This window comes from Citrus sinensis, chromosome 5, assembly GCF_022201045.2.
Source record: "Citrus sinensis cultivar Valencia sweet orange chromosome 5, DVS_A1.0, whole genome shotgun sequence".
NCBI lineage: Eukaryota > Viridiplantae > Streptophyta > Magnoliopsida > Sapindales > Rutaceae > Citrus > Citrus sinensis.
Genome location: NC_068560.1, coordinates 9836394 through 9855702, shown reverse-complemented (window position 1 = coordinate 9855702; position 19309 = coordinate 9836394). Strand labels below are relative to the sequence as shown.

Sequence of the window (19309 nt, the reverse complement as noted above, 5' to 3'; positions counted from 1 at the left end):
AGGATTGAAACTATTAATTTATTGGTTTCGTAGAAATTAAAACAATTAAGTACTACATTAAATAAATTTTATAGGAATTTGATAGTTTATTTAGAAAAAGATAATTATAAAATAATAATAAATTAAATGAATAATAATGACTTTTAAATTTATTTTCCTCTTTTATATACAAAATAATCATCTCATAGGGCTTTTATATAAAGTGGAGTCTTATGCAACCGCCTAAGTTGCCTAGAGGTCGAGCCGCTACTGTTTACAAACCAATATTGGAGTGTTGAGGTAACTAAATATGAAGCCATGGCTGATTTTTTGGGGGAGAAAGATTTGGAAGAGATGATGTTGAGAGGAACGGGGGAGTTCATAAAGTTTTAGGATAATGTGGAGGGTATTTTGGACATATTGCTGTCTTAGCTTAAATTTTGGGAAAAAGATAATCAATTATAAACTCTTTTTTCATATCAATTTAAAACTCTGAGTGTGTCTCCAAAAATTGTTTTCTTTTTTTTTATTATTTTGGATTTTAAATCTTAAATTTAGTAAAGGAAGATAAATCAAGTGATCACTTTTTTTTTCATGCAAAGCAATTAATCTTTTTTGTAATTTAAGCAAATATTGGGTTGCGTACTTCAACAATATTAATATTTGATTCGAAATTTCATCTATCGAAACTACAAAAATTAATATTTTCTATTAAATCAAAAACAAAATTAAGAAATAACTTATTATCTGCCAACTGTCATTCAACGAAGCCATCACTCACGCAAAAAAGGGAAAAAAAAAGTGATATATTCATTTTAACGTAATTTCATACCAACATATCATCCTTTTCTTTCGAACAATGACCTCTTCAATAATAAAATATGGTAAAAGAGGATGGGTTTCAGGTCTGGCGTCCGGGCCCTGGTGACAATGGCATCTTCTGCTCAATCAAACTTGTGGATTACATGCACTCAACGTCGACAATATGGAAATGGGAGAAAATTATGTTGAGTAACATCTTGTATGGTCAACGCGTCGAGTATGGACTTGCATGATCGAGGGTGCGTTTGGGATTGAGGTGATGTAGCTTTTAAGCTATAGCTGCCGTGGAAAAAAAGCTGTAAGTATTAAATAAAAGTTAGTAATATATAGTAAATATAAATTCTAAATAATAATTTTGATGAAATTATTAAAGATATAATAGATTTTCCATTATACAAGTGAAAAATTATATCAACATAACTTAAAAGCTACATCAAATAGTGTTTACCAAACCCTTTAGTGCTGTAGCTTTTAAGCTACAGCTGCCCAACCTCAATCCCAAATGCACCCGAGTCAGTACAAGTAAAGTCGGGTAGAGTTTGGTAAATCTCTATATTGGCTTGAGGTTGGACAACTACACCTTTTAAGCTACATAATTAAACAATTTTAGTAAATATTTGCTATTTTGATTTAAAAATTAATTTGATTTGATCTCATACTTTATTATTAAAAAAATTATAATATCTTTATTAATTTTATTAAATTATTATTTAAAAGTCATACATTTACTGCACATTGTCAACTTTCTGTTATTTTTTTTGTTCTCACAACAGTTAGTAATATCAAACAAGAGCTAAGTTAAGTATGATCAATTAATTAAAGTTTTGATTTTTTGTATAAAATAATCCTTAGATAATTAGTCTATAAAGAATATTGGCTACTTCAAATGGAAACTTGTGATCAAAAGTGTATCACAGAAGTGACAAAGGCACACTATATGAGAAATCTGAAATAGAATTTGCAAACTTGAACTGGGTTACAGAGAGTTAATAAGACCCCAAAGGAACATGGAAACTATTATTATCTAGGAAACAATCCATAGCAAAAACAAAATTAACTTTCCTAACTGACTAGAATTTAACTCAAGGAAAATTAGAATATACGACGTTGTATCACATACGGTATTTAGACATCAAGAGAAGATTCCCTCTATCAGTGAACTATACTTGCCAGGAAATTAACCAAAGGCGAGTACCACCACCTCCTACTATTTCTTAGGTGTCTCAGAGTTTGATGAGGACTTCCATGATGTGTCTCTTCGACAGGCAGCGAAATTGGGCAATTGACTACATTAACTCCAACAAATTTATGCAGTCACCTTCCTCCGGACTATCCTCTTTCTTCGCGCTTTAGTTGCCCTTATTTCCCCTTTAATAGAGTCAACATTATCTTGTTTGATGCCAAGGAGACCAAGCCCAGAAACAATGGCATTCTTTGATATCACCCACCTGGGGACTTTTGAGCTGAGCCATGACATCCTGAGATGGCCTGTTGTGTAAGCCTTCTTCAAAAGGTCATCCGTTAATCTTTCTCCTAATTAGACATTCAAAACCCTGCATGGAATCGATTTGAGAAGTTGGACAATAGACAAACTCCAACACATATAGACAGTAAAGAAGAATTTAGACCGCAATCACTGTGGCTCAACAAATGGGCCTATTAAGCCGATTAAAAGTTGGAACCATATTCACCACTCGCATTTCCTTAAGAGAGCTATATCAAAATTCTGTAAATTTAAAACTATTCTTACATAATTAACTGTAAAACAAGAGAAATTGTACTTCCGTAGCAAAGCCTCACTATTAGTAAGTATCTGGACTTGGAAAGGATGCTAGTTGATGAAGTAAAATTGAAATGAGACTTTGAGGTGACAGATCTATACACTTCAATAGGAACCACATTGACATCATATGAGACAAATAAACATTCCCCAGTCAAAGTTTAACAAACAAAACATTAAAACAAGAGTAAGTTGGTCTATCAATGTATATATAGACATGTCGATCAATAGACAAATACGTAAAAGAGGGAGGGAGAGACCTCAAAGCCGTGCTACTCCAATAACTTCAAAATTGTTGGTGACCACTCTATCAAATCCACGCAATAGTTGCATACACTCACCCATGGGTTTGTCACAGATAACCTGTTAGGCATTAAAAATTGTCCAAATTAAACAAATGTTAGACCAGCTTAGACAGTAAACGGAACAATATTCTAATTTTACTTTATTTATAACGAATAAGTGAACAAAGGAATAAAAAGGAAGTTTGGCAAAGAATCCTGCAGCTAATCCCACCATACACCGCTCTGCAGGCTTATTTGGGAGTCAAAATTCTCAAAATGTACTAAGAAATGACATTTGTTTACTAATCCCACCAACAAGGAGGAAGTGACGTGAAGAGAATTTACTAAGAAATGCCAGTGTATTAATATTGAAGGAAAACATTCACTGACGACCAAAATCGCTGATATATGCTTAATTTCTCACTCACTAAGAACGATCAATTCATTCAAATAAAACTTCCACAGGAAGGTCTCATTATTAATGCTTTAGCTTCACCTCACATGCTCAACAATTCAAATTTGAGGATGATATTTCTCCAAATGGAGGGCTCTATTTGGCTTGCCAACAATCTTCCTCACAACTATCATCCTTGCTATATCGGTTGCACTGAGCAATCTTCATTCTGACATTTGCCCTATTAACCTGAGTACACAAGAATCCGAAACAACTGTTAGAAATTTTAATCTTTATATATAGCCAAAATGGTGAATAAGATGATGTACTGATAATAAATACCTGAGTTAATAAATAATTAAGGGGCCGGTAACAATCTCAGCATCTTATCAAGTGGGGAAAGCCTTCGCAACGAAGATGCTGCTTGCTTTCAAGCAATAATAACTTTCCAATTCCATAAGATAGCTTAATGCCCTTTTAAGAATATCTCCACCAGCCTAACAATTATTCATGGAAATCCAATTTGCATTTGTCGCCTTCAATTTGCTCATCTTTGTCTAGAGTATTGTTTTTGCATTAACTTAGCTAGCTTGCAAACCACCTGCAGGTGGTTTTAAATAATGTGTGAGAGTGTGAATTCAAACGAATTAATTAAATATGATGACAGGAGAAACAAAATTAAAATAACCACAAGAAGTAGAAATATACTTTTGTTATATTCAGAGCATCTCCTACTGTCTTCATTTCCCTTAGCTCTGTTTCCTTTTGTGCTCGAACGCAATGCCTCAAGGCTCAAGATAATTTGATGACCATCAATCTTTTTGCAGCCACATGTAGACTTGAAAAACTGTTGGCGGCCCTAAAGAACTTGAAAATTAGAAAAGATTCAGAATGAGTGACTAAATATTATAATCGAAACTAATTAAACAAACGCGCCTTGAAAATCTGAAACTGAATTACTCAAATGTATATGCCCCTTCACTGCAATTGCACGTGGTGGAAATTTTACTGCGAAGACTTTCTCAAACCTTGAAGATCATACTCGGCCTGACAACAAAGAAACAAAGTCAATATACGAAGATGATTTTACTAACAAGTGAGAGCTTACAAATATTTGAAGGATAACGATCACTCATAACCCAAATCCCCAGTATTCCCTAATATTTCACTCAAGTGAGTTCAAGCTCCCAAAATTCACTACAGTGAAATGTCAAAACAAAACTCTCTTCTCAAATTTGATGATGATATCTCTCGAAGGGAGGCAAAAGAATCTAACACTGATCAAATTGGCTTGTGAACAATTAATCTTCCTCGCCATCATTCATACCAGGGCAGTGAACAATCTTCATTCTGACATTTGCCGTAATAAGCTGCTTAGTATCCTTAACCTGATAACTTACACAAACAAAAACAACTTCACTAAAGTCTAGAGTATTGCTTCTGCATTAACTTAATTAGCTTGCAAGCCACCTACAAATGGTTTTAAATAATGTGTGAGAGTGTGAATTCGAACAGAATAGAGTGTATAAAGAAGGAATTCTTGAAAGAAAGAGCATGCTGCTAAAATGTTGAAACACTCTTCCCCAATCATCTCCATCTCTTCGTCTTCTTCTGCATTAAGGTAACCTTGAGCCATCCACAGATTAATCAATTCCTCTTTATCCATATTGTAGTCTTTTGGAAAGACAACACAATATGAGAAACACCGTTTTACCATAGAATTGGAGGGTAAATCGTTATAACTCAACAACAAAGGGGCCAAAAGACCTTGCCCAATCTCTTCTACTTTCCACATTTCACTCTCTAAAATTCTTTGCCACTCTTTTACTGTAATTTTAGAGCGCAAGAGATTCCCTATTACCTTTGCAGCAAGAGGCAGGCCTTTGCACTTCCGTGCAATTTTTCGCCCGATTGGTTCTAATTTTTCACAATCTTCGAAAGAGCGACTGGAAAATGCCAACCGCTTGAACAACGACCAACATTCCTCTTCAGCCAATTGCTCAATGAAGATAATATTAGTTGATCCCATCATACGTGCAACTAACTCATTACGTGTGGTAACCAAAATTTTACTTCCTTGGAGACCATTCTTTAGACAAAGGAAGAATGGTTCCCATTTATTGTAATTCCCATCCCATACATCATCTAAAACAAGAAAAAACTTTTTTCCTTCAATTGATCTATGGATATGGCTCATAAGAGATTGGAATTCGCTTAAACTAGAAGCTGACTCGCCTAGACCTTCAATGATTGCTTTGGCAACCCTAATCTCCTCAAAAGTGTCTGATACACACACCCGTATAACTTTTTCAAAATTTCTTTTCACCTCATCATTATTATAGGCCAGTTGTGCAAGAGTGGTTTTACCTACACCCGCTAAGCCAACTAGTGAGATGACATGAAGGCCCTTTTGTTGTTCACTACTTTCACACAACTTGCTTAAGAGCTCATTTTTCTCATCAACTCTACCGCAAACCTCTCCCTCATCAACCAAGGAGGTGGTTCGCACTCGCTCTGGCTTCTTGACATTGTTACTCACATTCTCAGCAAATTTAAACCTATCTTCTTGAGAGGTAATATCATCCAGCGTTTTATTGATTTCTCTAATCTTGACAGCAATGTCATGACGAAGACTGAGTTGTTTGAAACTACCGAAGCAGTTTGAGGCAGAAGGAAAGAAGGAACATACCTTCTTCTTATGAGCAGCAAGAGCAAGAGTATTGTCATCGTCAAGGCCCTCAATCTGCAATTTGAGCCTTGCAGTGATCCACTCATCCAACAAGTCTTCCATGTCGTAAGATGCGTCTTTGAGCTGATCCAGCCAAAAAGTAACAGCATTGTCGCGCTGCAGTTGCCTTTTCTCTGCATCTTCGAGCACAAGTTGAATGGCTTGAAGATTGCTGGTAAGCTTTTTCACTTCTTCTCGGACACCAGTCACAAGCCTCACCTGTTGTTTCACTTCATCAGCCGCAACAGAGATCAGCTGCTCCAGGAGAGAGGAAACGATCGCATCAACCATTCTGACAAAGAAGACGAGAATTCTGAAGAGTTATTAGATGTGCTTTTGTTGCGATGATACTAAAAGAAAAGGAGTTATTGCATTCTTTTATACTGCATAGAAAAAGTTTATGCTTATCCCCACCCCACACGTCAATGATTGTAGAATGTTTAATTTCCCTGATTCTACTCCACTAGCTCTGATGCGTAATTATAAATATTCTCAAGTTATGTATGAAAATAGCACAAATTTGGACCTACTAATGATTTTTATGATTTTTGTGTCTTTACGTTTTCATAATCTTCTACTGTAAGGGTTCAGATTTAATTACTACTTTAAAGAATGAGCAAAAAAGTAATATCAAGCATTAACTAAAATTCACAAAGGAATAAATAACGAAAGAAAAAAAGATTGGAAAAGTCATAGATGTAAAATAGCACATGTTTTTTTAATAATCTCAAGAAAATTATTAATATTCATGTTAGTCCCTAAAAATTTAATAAATATAACTAAAAAAAATAGTCCCTAAAAAATTAATAAATATAACTAAAAAAAATCTTATTAGTCTCCATGATCAAAATTTATTGAAATATTTTTAGCCTGGGTTAAAAAAAAAACAGTTTCCCAACTTCACACTAGCTAAATCTAAAATACACGTTCCTATATATATATATTCTTTCGCGCAGACGTCCGTACAAAATAAAGTGCGAATACGACATTTTCCAGTCTATCAAAATGATTTTTATTATTGTAAAACTATTAATAATAAACTAAAATACTATATATGCATGTTATTTCGTGCAGAAATATGTAGAGAGAATATCTTAATTTCTAGGGTCTGGCTACGGTGCAACTGTGGTACCGTACCATAGTTGCATCCAGCCGTTGGATGCACTTGCATGAGTGGGGTTCACTGGCATCCAACGGCTGGATGCAACTATGGCACTATACCACAGTTGCACCACAGGTTTTCTCTAATTTCTAATAACATCATAGTCAAAATTTTATCAACATTTTATTCAATCAGAATGCTCATTCAGGCATTTTTGCATTCTTCTTATACTACATGAGATAATTTTTACGCTTAAAAAGTTATGCTTATCCTCAAGATACCTCGTGGTCAAAACCAAAAAAAAAAAAAGTTATGCTTATCCCCACCCACACGTTAGTGGTTGTAGTAGCATCATTGATTTCCCCGATTCTACTCCGCCGATGAACACATGTTTTGTAGTAACATCTTTAAATTCCCACACGTTAGGAATTTGGCACATAATCACAAACTTGTCGCATCTTTAACGTATGAGGTTGATGAATATATTCTTTTCTCATGTCAATTTAAAACTCCGAGTGTGTTTCCAACAATTGCTTTTCTTTTTCTATTTTTGGATTTTTGAATCATAATTTTTCAATTCAATAATGGCCTCTTCAATTATAAAATATGGTAGAAGGGGATGGAGTGTAGTGTCTAGGCCCCCGCGACAACGGCATCTTTGGACGTGGGCTTCATCATTTCTCCTTTTTTATTTAAAAAAAAAATTACTTCTTGCATGATCTAATTGGTCTTGTTTCAAAAGAAACAAAAATAATAATAATAAAAATAACTAAAATAAAATAAAATAAATCATATTCTTTATCTTAATTGCTTTCATTTGTGATTGACATGTACTCATGCATTGTGTTTTTGTATATTTTATTGATATGTTTCCTTAAGGGATAAACTAATTATGTAGCAAAATTTTATTAGAGCTAGGATTATTTATATGTGTTCTAATACTTTGAACATCTTACTATACACTTGTCTATCAAATTTTAACATTAATTTTTCCTACTCATTAAAATATCAAAATAGTCATTGATAAACATCTTTCATTATTTTTTTTTTGATATATTGATATATTACAATTAAAATTCTATTCCAAAATAGTCATTAACTAGAAATTTATAAAAGATGTCTAGACTAGACATCTTTTATTATTATTCATTTTTTTATACACTCATATGTTACATTTAGAATTCTATCAAGACTATCCTTGATAATTCTAACATAGTACAACCAAAAATTTCTACCCTTGCAAGATACTAGAGAGATATTTATTCTACTCTTATTAATCGAGAGATAATTTTACCTCTACCTAATTTAATTGGGAGGAAAATCGAGAGAGATATCTATTCTGTCCTTATTAATTGAGAAATAATTTTATCCTTGCACAATTTAATTGGGAAGAAAATCGAATTCCAACAATAACTAGGACTCGAACCCATGCACTTAAGCTAACTTTAAATGCTTCGACGCATGGTTATAATGTTCTTTATTTAAATCCTAATAAGAGGTGGGACTTGAACTTGTGCCTATAAACATTGAGTGCTCAAGGCTGCAAAATTTCACAACTTAATTTTAGTTGATGTGGCATGTGCCCTATCACATAAACGTAGATAATAATAATTAATACATTAACAAAATGAAAAATATTAGTTTACAAAATAAAAATCCTAATTTTTTGTGTGTGAGAGGGAACCTAAAAAGGGAGAGACTAAACAAATATGGTGACAAATGACATGTATTACCAAAACTAAAAACACGAAGTCTAGGCAACTGAAAACATCTCTGTCAATTGCAATGAACAGATCACAACCCTTCATAATTAACCAAAATCAAACTTAAAAAAAAAAAAAAAAACACACACACACACACACACAAAACAATCACAACACACTATTTGTTCTGATCATCCCTGCTCTTGGAACGAAAATTAACAAAAAGTGTCAAAAGGGAAGCATTAAACACAGCATTGAAGCACCAACCCAAAATCCCAGACCAACCAAATCCCGTAAAATGATAATACCAAGTAAAATCTGAGATCAAAGGAAATTCTAATATGACATCTAATAGCTAAGTAGAAAATAAATATATTTAATAAGGGTATTTGTGAGAAGAAAACTGATTTTCTATTCATATATTTTATCATTTAGATAAAATTGAAAAAATTTTACTTTTTCTATTCAGATAAAAATGTCTTACAATAAAACTGCACGTAAATTTTTCAATTTAGCTATAGCGTATGGATCCGATCCATTTCTTGTCTATATGGCGGATAAGTTTTATTATCAGGTAGACAAAAGCAAAACCCATTATCTTACTAATTCATTTGGTCATTTGAAACTCCAAGATCTAATTCAAAGAGCGCGACTCAAATAATGGCAATTGGTAATTTATTACATCTGCAGTTAGATACTTTGTTTGAGAAAAAAGAATAAAATCAGTTCCATAATGATTTTAATTACAATAAATATCATACTATGGTCTATGGACACGCCTCATATTACAAAGAAAATACGTGAAATATAATTAAGGGATAAAGCTTTCGACAACTATTTATAAAATTGCTTTTGGAAAATTGTTCTGATGAAATGAAATTATATGAAATTACTAAGAATTTAATCTGCCTCTGAAGGAGGATTAATTTTAGATGATTTTTCTATTTATAGCTATTATGTAGTCGTTAGAAATTTCAAAATTTGAGAATTTTGCTTGTAGCTAGAGGTTGCAGTCATTTTGATTTGGAGACTGATTGATAATTAAAGCTAATGTTGCAAGTAAAAAACAAAATGAAAAATAATTAAAAAATAAAAATCAAGGAGTTAGGCCCAAACTTTATTAAACTTTTAAAAAAGTCTATTTGTCATTTTGTCATAATGGAAAATAATTAATAAAAAATCAAACAACCAGTTTACTTTGACTTTATTTCACAGAATATAATGTCTGAAATTTATATGTCATGTATTCTAGGGTCAAATCAGTCTTTTTGCACATAACTTTTAATATTTCATTAAGAAACTGCAAAGATTATTTCAAAGCCTTTAGGGTCATGGTCTCCTCCGGAAGTGGCAAATTCGGGTTCAGATCAACCCGATCAAGTTTCAATTTGATGGGGTTCGAATATTTGAATTGGATCGAATTGAATTAAAAATTTAGGTTGAGTTTGGATCTGATCGGGTTATAATTATATGCGGGTCATGTCAAGTTTGGATTACAATTAGATTTGGATCAATTAGGCTGAATTCGGATAATGTTCAGATTAGGGGTAAATTTTGAGCTTGTTTATTTTTATTTTTATTTTTTCAAATTACTTTAGTCATTGAAGATTGTTTTAATGTAATTATCTCATTTTAGTTCGTTTTTACCAATTTTCAACAAAAAATGAAAATAAAAATTACTGTTATGAAATCAAATGAATAAAAATTAAAATAAACTACTATTATCGAATCGAAACGAATATCCATCACTTTGCCCTCTTCTGCATTAAGGTAACCTTGAGCCACTGATAGTGTAATTAGTTTGTCTTTATACATATTTTGGTCTTTTGAAAAGCCTCACCTGTTCCCTTCATCAGCAACGAAGGAGTTCAGCCGCTCCAGGAGAGGGGAAGCGATCAAAGAAAAGGAGAAATAATTTGATGAGTTATTAAGTGTGCTTTTGTTGCGAAAATACGGAAAGAAAAGGAGCTGTCGCATTCTTTTTATACTGCATGAAAAATATTTACTCTTATCCTCTTGTATATAATAGTTTAAATCTCCAAAAATTTTCTTTATTTGAGTTTTAAAAAAATTATGTGAATTTATTGTAATTATTTCTTGGGAGTGGGGGTGGATTTACAAAAATTGCAGGGTGAAAATATCACTACCCTTTTTGTTTATTAATTTTTGTAAAATGCACATCGATCATATGAACACATGTTTTATTTGAAATTTACCTCCTACTTAGAATGACAATCTTTAATTTCTTTTCAAAAAACGTGAAACATCAATTTAAATTGTTTACATTAAGAAGACAATATGTATGTGTGTGTATGTGTGTGTGTATTCCTTATTTTTTGAACAAATATAAGGACAAATTGAAGTTTTTACCCAAGTAAATTAAAGTTTGTTATTCTAGTTTGGCATTAAAAAGAAGCTTACCTCTGTAATATATATCAGGTAGACCAAGGTGACTTCGTCGTGAATTCTTGTAATCAATTTCTTTTGTTCTTTTATCTAACTAGAAAAGAAAATTAAGGGGAGCATTGTCTATCGAATTGAGATTTTCTCAAGAAAAATACGTACGGATGATTTATATATAACCATTAAATATGTTAGGACTTTTTGTTATTTTTTGAGTCTTAAAAGTATGAGAGAAATTAACTTTTTTTTAATTTATTTGTATACCGTAAATTAAAGAATGAAATTATTTACAAAATTATTTTAACTTTCATGATTTAAACAAGCAATCATCATTGATGTCAATACAAAGACGTATTTCGGGTAGAACCGATTTCTTTACCAAGATATGATGTACATGTATTTGGGACTTCTTACTCTATTAGCTTAATAACACGTTAATTGTCGCATCATTAATTTTAGATTATAAATTTTATATTCAAACTTTGTAAGACCATCATTGTTCTTTTTCTTAATTTAAAAATAACCACATAACAAATATGACATGATCTAATTGGTCTTGTTATTGATATGTACTAATGCATTCTGTTTTTGTATATTATATTGATATGTTTCTCTTGAGGTTGAGGATAATATTCATTATGTGGCAAAATTTTATTAAAACTAAGATTATTTATGTTCTAATACTTTGAACATCTTAATATACACTCATCTATAAACTTTTAACACTAATTTTTGGGTAAATTATATTTTAACCCCTTATGAGATTGACATACTTTAATTTACTCAAAAATAAAAATTAAAACTTCAATTTACTCTCTAAAATCTGTTAAATTTAACTATCAACCAATATTGACTCACTAAAATACGATAATACCCCTGTTAATTATAGAATAACTTATGTTACTGATATATTTATGTTGGAAAGATATATCATTTAAAACCCTACTTTTCTATAATATAACTAATTGAAACTTTATGGGTGTCATTAATGAAAATCATCCTCTAATCTATTTTTTAGAAAATAAAACAAAACCTCAATAATAATATTTCATAAAACAAGCATATTTCATGTTAACCCAACCAAAAACCATCTGAAAACCTCCTTCTACACATAGTTACAAAGAAAAGTTTACCCTTAAGATTCTCAAATTTAAACAAAAATTATAAATTTTGAAATAAAATCCGAAAATTTATAAAAAACCAAAATATTTTTTCCCTCTCTTCTACTTTCTTCATCTTCTTCGTTCTATTCCCTGTTCATCTTCTTCTTGGTTCATTTTTTTTTCTCTTTCACACACTTAACAACTCCATAGCCACTGTTAATTCCAAATCAGCCCAGCAAAACCCATGTCCATTGCCCGGCAACACCCATGGCCTCGCACTGCCATGTCCAACAAAACCCATGGATACGCTAGCAAAACCTTGGCAGCTGGGTACGGGCATTCCAAGCAAGCCCATGGCTGCGCGTTGCGACCATTCCAGGCAAGCCCATGGCCATCAGCGACCATAACAAGTAAGCCCATAGACATGCCAAGCATACATTGATCCAAGCAAATGGTTGTTAATAATTTTAATGATTAGTCTGGTTCTGGGGTTCATTGATGAATTTAGGAAGAAGCTAAGGTTTGTTGAAAAGCAGATGATGGGCCAAGACTTGGAACAGTGGCGTTAACGTTGCTGCACCATCGCGCAGCTCTAAACTTCGTTGCAAGTTGCTGGCATGGCTATTGTGGCCTTATGATGCTTGGCGAAGTTGAAGCGTGGAGAACATGCAGAAAACAGTAAGAAATAAAAAAGGGAAAAATGAACCGAACCAGATAAAGAAATTAACTAGAAAATAAAAAAAGGAAAAAAGTTAGAAAAAAATTATTTTTCTTATTTTAAAAAGAAATAATTTTTTATGCTTCTGCAGTTAAAAATTAACTAATAAAAATTATCAATTTGGGTACAAAGCGAATTTTATTGAAATGTATAAGTGTGCATTGAAATTTGTTGAAACATTTGAGCAAGGTGGCCAGTATATGGTTTGTTTTGGTTCGGTTCGGTTCGGTTCTTTTCTAGACCAAAACCGAACTGAACTAAAACCAAATGGTTCTTAAGAAAGAGAACCGAATGCATACCAAATTTTTTAATCGAACTAAACTGAACGTAAAAATTTCAGTTTGGTTCAATTCGATTCGATTTTGAAATTCAGTTCGGGTTTGGTTCGCATTATGCCAATTTCGAAAACAAGTCTAAAAAACAAGAAAAAAATAGAAACATCACGAGAATTCAACAGGAAAGAAACTGAGAGAAAAGAAACGAAACTCCATTGAGCCAAAGAACAAGAGGCTGGGGTATGTGTGTATAGAGAGAATTCGATCACACAAGAACAAGAAACAAAAGTTGAGACATCATGAGAATTCAATCACCATGAGATTGCGAGGGAGAGACCGAGAGAGATTGTTGTGCCGCCGCCGACCTTGAGCGAGATGGCTGTTGATTTAGGGTTATGAAACATTTTTAGATTAGTAAACTGAAAAATGAAAAAAAAAATTATTTTAAGCATTTATATTTTAAAATAAATGTATTTTTAATTAAGTTGAAGCGAACCAATCAGTTTGTCAGTTCAAACTAAACCAAATATAAACCAATCGGTTCGTTTGTTTTCAAACCATTCGGTTCCTAACTTCTAAACCAAACCATTGCCCGCCCTTACATTTGGGTTTTATGGAAATTACCTTATCCGTGAGTTGACTGTTAAGAGAATGTAAGACTATAATTTTATGCTTTCGATAATTGAATTTAACGGGAAGAAAATGGTATTTGGAGATAAGTTGAAGTTTTTGTACTTTTAGGGGGTAAATTGAAGTTTGTCAATCTAATATGGGGTAGAATACAATTTACCCTTATTTTTCACTCTAAAATTACAAATTATTACTTAATTAAACATATTTCATTAATGCTCCTTATTGTTGGAGAATTAACAAATAAAACACACAAAAAAATACATTATTCTATTTCTTCAACAACACTCCTCACTAATTACAACTCTTATTTTTCACTCTCTACACCTTAGAGATTTTGTTACTTCACTTGATATTTAAACCAAAGGGGAGAGGGGGTATTTATACATGAAACAAAAATAATCACAACCATTCATTTATTCAACTAATACATAAATCCTCACCATCCATTAAAACCTATCACTCACCTACTTCACCAACCACACCTACCACACCTAACACAAATAATTCAAACCTCATCAACCATACCTACTCATAGAACCTTCCATGAGTTGGGCTTGAATTTATTCATCTTGGATCAAGTTTATGATCCAACACCCCCCCCCCTTAAACTTCATCTTGTGACACCAAGCAAACTTCTGAATTTTACGAAGTCTTCTTACTTGAGTGGCTTAGTGAAGATATCAGCTGCTTGATCTTGTGATTTTACATACTTGACTTGCACTTCTTTTCTTGCAATACACTCTCTGATGAAATGATAGCGAGTGCCTATGTGTTTGCTTCGATCATGAAAGACTGGATTCTTGGATAGGGCAATTGCTGATTTGTTATCAACACAAATCTCGGTTGGCTCTTCTTGTGGCAAACCCAACTCCTTCAACAAATTTCTAAGCCAAATTGCATGACAAGCACTTGATGAGGTAGCTACATATTCAGCTTCACAAGTGGATAGCATGACAATTGGTTGCTTCTTTGACATCGATGTGAAAGCAGTATCTCCCATGAAGAACACAAATCCTGTTGTGCTCTTTCGATCATCTACATCTCCACCCCAATCGCTATCGCTATATCCAACAAGCTTGTAGTCATTAGAAAATGAGTATAACAAGCCGAAATTAGTTGTACCTTTGATGTAGCGAAGGATTCTTTTTGCAGCTTTAAAATGGGTGGTCTTTGGATTCTTCATGTATCGGCTCGCAAGTCCAACAACATAAAAGATATCTGGTCTCGTGCATGTCAAATAACGTAGGCTTCCGACCAAACTTTTAAAGAATGTTGGATCTATATCTTCCCCTTCATCATGTTTGGATAACTTGACTCCGCATTCCACTGTCGTGATTATTGGCTTGCAATCATTCATCTTGAACTTTTTTAGAATCTCCTTTATATAGCTTTCATGGGAGATAAATATGTCTTCTTCCATTGTCGGAGCTTTCTTCTCTTTTCTTTGGATTCACCTCCATCTTGAGAAGTTGTTCTTCGATTCCTTGCTTCTTTTTTTTATTTTTCTTCATAGGCTTGCAACCTTTCTTGAAGTTGCTCGATCGTCATATCCTCTAGATCTCTTGTTTCCTCAATTGCCACAACAATATGGTCAAACTTCGAGTCTACTGATCGAAGTATCTTTTCAATGATCCTTACCTCTTTTAACTCCTCGCCATTTCTATTTAATTCATTAGAAACGGTCACAACCCGAGTAAAGTAGTCAGAAATTGACTCCGACGCCTTCATGTGTAAGGACTCAAATTCTCCTCGTAATGTTTGGAGATGAACCTTCTTAACTTGCTCCGCTCCTTTGTAAGAGATCTCTAGTTTCTCCCATGCTTCTTTTGAGGAGGTTGTACCAGCAATCTTTTCAAAAGCATCTTCTTCTAATGATTGAAAGATGAGATACTTTACTTTATTCTCTTTCTTCTTCAAGTCTTTTAAATTCTCCTTCTGCGCCGCAGTTAAAGTGGCTTCATTTTCTAGCACAATAAAGTCTTTTTCCACGACATCTCATACGTCATGTGCACCCAATAGAGTCTTCATTTTAATACTCCAATTGTCAAACTTACTTCCCTTTAATTGTGGAACTTGAAATGACATCATACCACCGTTTGCTATAACTCACAAATTGAGTGAGAATTTGGAGATTCTGAAAGCACAGATGGATCCGGCACGTCAAAAAACCTTGGGAAGGACTCGAGTCAACTTTCAGTCAACGGTCAACGGTCAACGGTCAACGGTCAGCGTTGGCTTAGTAGTCTTGGTTTGGTCCGGATTGGTTCAGCTCGAGTTGGCTCAGTTCGACTTGATTCAGTTCAACTCGGCTTGGCTTGGTTCGGTTCGGCTCAGCTTGGTTCAACTCGGTGAGTCGACTTAGCTTCAGGACAGAAAGCTTCCGGCGGCATGTGTGGGCGCATCCGGTCTCAGATCGGGATGATTTTTGCGGCGTCACGTTCCTCTTGTCGAGATCTTCGATTTGATATGCTATATGACTATATATGGCATCAAACACTAGCTCTGATACCATTTTTTTTAGAGAATTTAACAAATAAAGCACACTATTTTATTTCTTCAGCAACACTCCTCACTAATTACAAATTTTATTTTTCACTCTCTACACCTTAGAGATTTTGTTACTTCACTTTATATTTAAACCAAAGGGGAGAGGGGATATTTAAACATGAAAAAAACTAATCACAACCATTCATTTATTTAACTAATACACAAATCCTCACCATCCATTAAAACCTACCACACCTAACACAAATAATTCAAACCTCACCAAGTATACCTACTCATGAAACCTTCCATGAATTGGACTTGAATTTATTTATTTTGGATCAAGTTTATGATCCAACACTTATTTCCTACCAAACGGTGGGACTTGGCCCTATGCCCAAAATTCATAATCTAATTTTAGCTGATGTGACATGTGTGTCGTATGACATAACTGTAGATAATAATAGCTAACACATTAACGAAAATGAAAAGTACTAGTTTACAAAATACAAATCCGAAGTTTGTGTGAGGGAATTTAAAAGGGAGAGACTAAAAAAATGTGGTGACAAATGACATTTATTACAAAAATTGAAAAAACAAAGTTTAGGCAACTAAAAGCATCTCTTCAATTGCATTCAACCAATTACCACCATTCATAATTAACCAAAATCAAATAAATTAAAAAAGAAAACACAAAACAATCACAACACTTTGATCATCCCTGCTTCTTTTTCTTAGCATAGCTCTTGGAATAAAAATTAACAAAAAGTGCCAAAAGGGACGCATTAAACACAGCGTTGAAGCACCATCCCCAAATCCTAGAGCACCAAAACCCGTGAAATGATAATACAACATCAAAACCGAAACAACATGGGCTTAAGGAATGGCGTCCAGGCCTTTGTGACAAAGTTGGATGTGGGTATCATTAGACTTTTGGCTATTCTGCTCAATCAACGCGGACATTATGGAAATGGGAGAAAATTATGTTAGTAAGAGCATCTTCAAAAGTTTTTATACATTTTACTTTTCAATTATCTATTTACTTACTTATGTGGTAAATAGAAAGGTAAAAAATATACTACTCGCCAAAAAACTCTTCAAATAAAAATAAGTTAATATTATTTTAATCAAATAATTATTTTTTTAAAGGAAAAGTTAATAGCAATTAAAGCACTTCTCTTTCTCTCTCTAATAAAAAGTAATAAAATATAAATTGAAGAGGGAGAAAGCAACTCTCCAAATTTGAAGAAAGAGAATCATTTTTTTATTTGAAAAATTTTAATTGAAGTATTTTTTGGAGCTTTAAATGTTGATGTGGTTCTTCAAATAAGTAATAAAATCTTATTTGAAGAGCCTTTTGGCGATGCTCTAAAATCCACTGTTTCGTTCTAAACTAAGTGAATTTATCCCGTGAGCTAAGTAGTTTAGGAGATAACTCAAATAATTAACTTTTTATTAGTTTAGTAATAAGAATTTTCGATTATATTTTAAAAGTATAATTCATTACAAAGAAATTACTTAATAAAAATAATTGTTATTTAACATATTACATTTTTTCAATAATAAAATAATTCAAATTTTTAATTATTATAACAAAAAAAATTTGTAATATAATCCATTCATATACCACATCACGTAAAATGTAACCTAGTACTACATGTAATCTTGTTATTACTATTCCTATAATATTCTACCACATCATATACTATCATATTCCATCCGGCATGCCAAACATGCAAAGTTTGAGTAAGACTTGTTAAAGTTGAGTAACATCTTGTATGGCCAAGCACATTGAGTATGGATTTGCATGATCGAGTGAGTACAACTAAAGTCTGGTAGAGTCTGGAAAATCCCTATATAATGTTGAGGTTGGAGAACTATACTTTTTAAGCTACATAATTAAACAGTTTTGGTAAATATTTGCTATTGTAACTTAAAAATTAATTTGATTTGATCTCATATTTTATTATAATAAAAAAACTTATAATATCTTTATTAATTTTATTAAAAATTATTATTTAAAAGTCTTACATTTATTACACATTGTCAAATTTCAGCTTTTTTTTTATTTTAACAACAGCTAGTAATATCAAACAAGACCTAAGTTGAGTATGATCAATTGATTAAAGTTATGATTTTTTTTGTATAAAATAATCATTAGATAATTAGTCTGTAAAGAATATCGGCTACTTCAAATGGAAACCTGCGATAAAAAATGCATCACAAAAGTAACAAAGACACACTATATAAGAAATCTGAAATAGAATTTGCAAAATTGAACTGAGTTACGGAGAGTAAATAAGACTCCAAAGGAACATGGCAATTATTATTATCTAGGAAACAATTCATAGCTAAAACAAAATTAACTATACTTGTCAGGAAATATGGGGAATACCACCACCTCCTACTAGTTCTTAGGTGTCTCAGAGTTTGATGAGGACTTCCATGCTGTGTCTCTTCGACAGGCAGCAAAATTGGGCAATTGACTACATTAACTCCAAGAAATTTATGCAGTCACCTTCCTCCGGACTATCCTCTTTCTTCGAGCTTTAGTTGCCCCTATTTCCCCTTCAATAGAGTCAACACTGTTTTGTTTGAAGCCAAGGAGCCCAAGCTCAGAAAAATGGCATTCTTTGGTATCAATCCCTCGATCCCCAAGTCACGTCACTAACTTTCTGTTGATCGCGTAGCTACTTAGTTCATGTATGCCACAGCTGCGGAAGGTAGCCTGAAGAAGAAAAAACTTCTCTCTCTATCTTGCTCAGTAACCACCTGGGCACTTTTGTGCTGAGCCATGACATCCTGAGATGGCCTGTTGTGTAAGCCTTCTTCAAAAGGTCATCTGTCGATCTTTCTCCTAATTAGACATCCAAAACCCTGCATGGAATCCATTGGAGAAGT

At 33.0% G+C, this 19309-nt stretch overlaps 1 protein-coding gene across 46 annotated transcripts in view; it reads right to left on the bottom strand.

The window, feature by feature from the left end:
* Positions 1–19309, bottom strand: part of LOC102609848 (disease resistance protein RGA2-like) — a 144081-nt gene that overhangs the window by 103383 nt on the left and 21389 nt on the right. For 6 of the 46 annotated variants that reach the window (XM_052441409.1, XM_052441405.1, XM_052441406.1 and 3 more), the window contains one exon: positions 18656–19285. The exons of 32 other annotated variants lie outside the window; for them this stretch is intronic. The gene's annotated coding sequence lies outside the window, so the exon portion shown is untranslated. Of the gene's footprint in view, positions 1–1739; positions 2355–2701; positions 2945–3293; positions 3509–3601; positions 3861–3967; positions 5121–18655; positions 19286–19309 lie in introns of those variants that run through there. 8 more of the 46 variants (XR_008054742.1, XM_052441440.1, XM_052441438.1 and 5 more) reach the window with 8 other exon arrangements.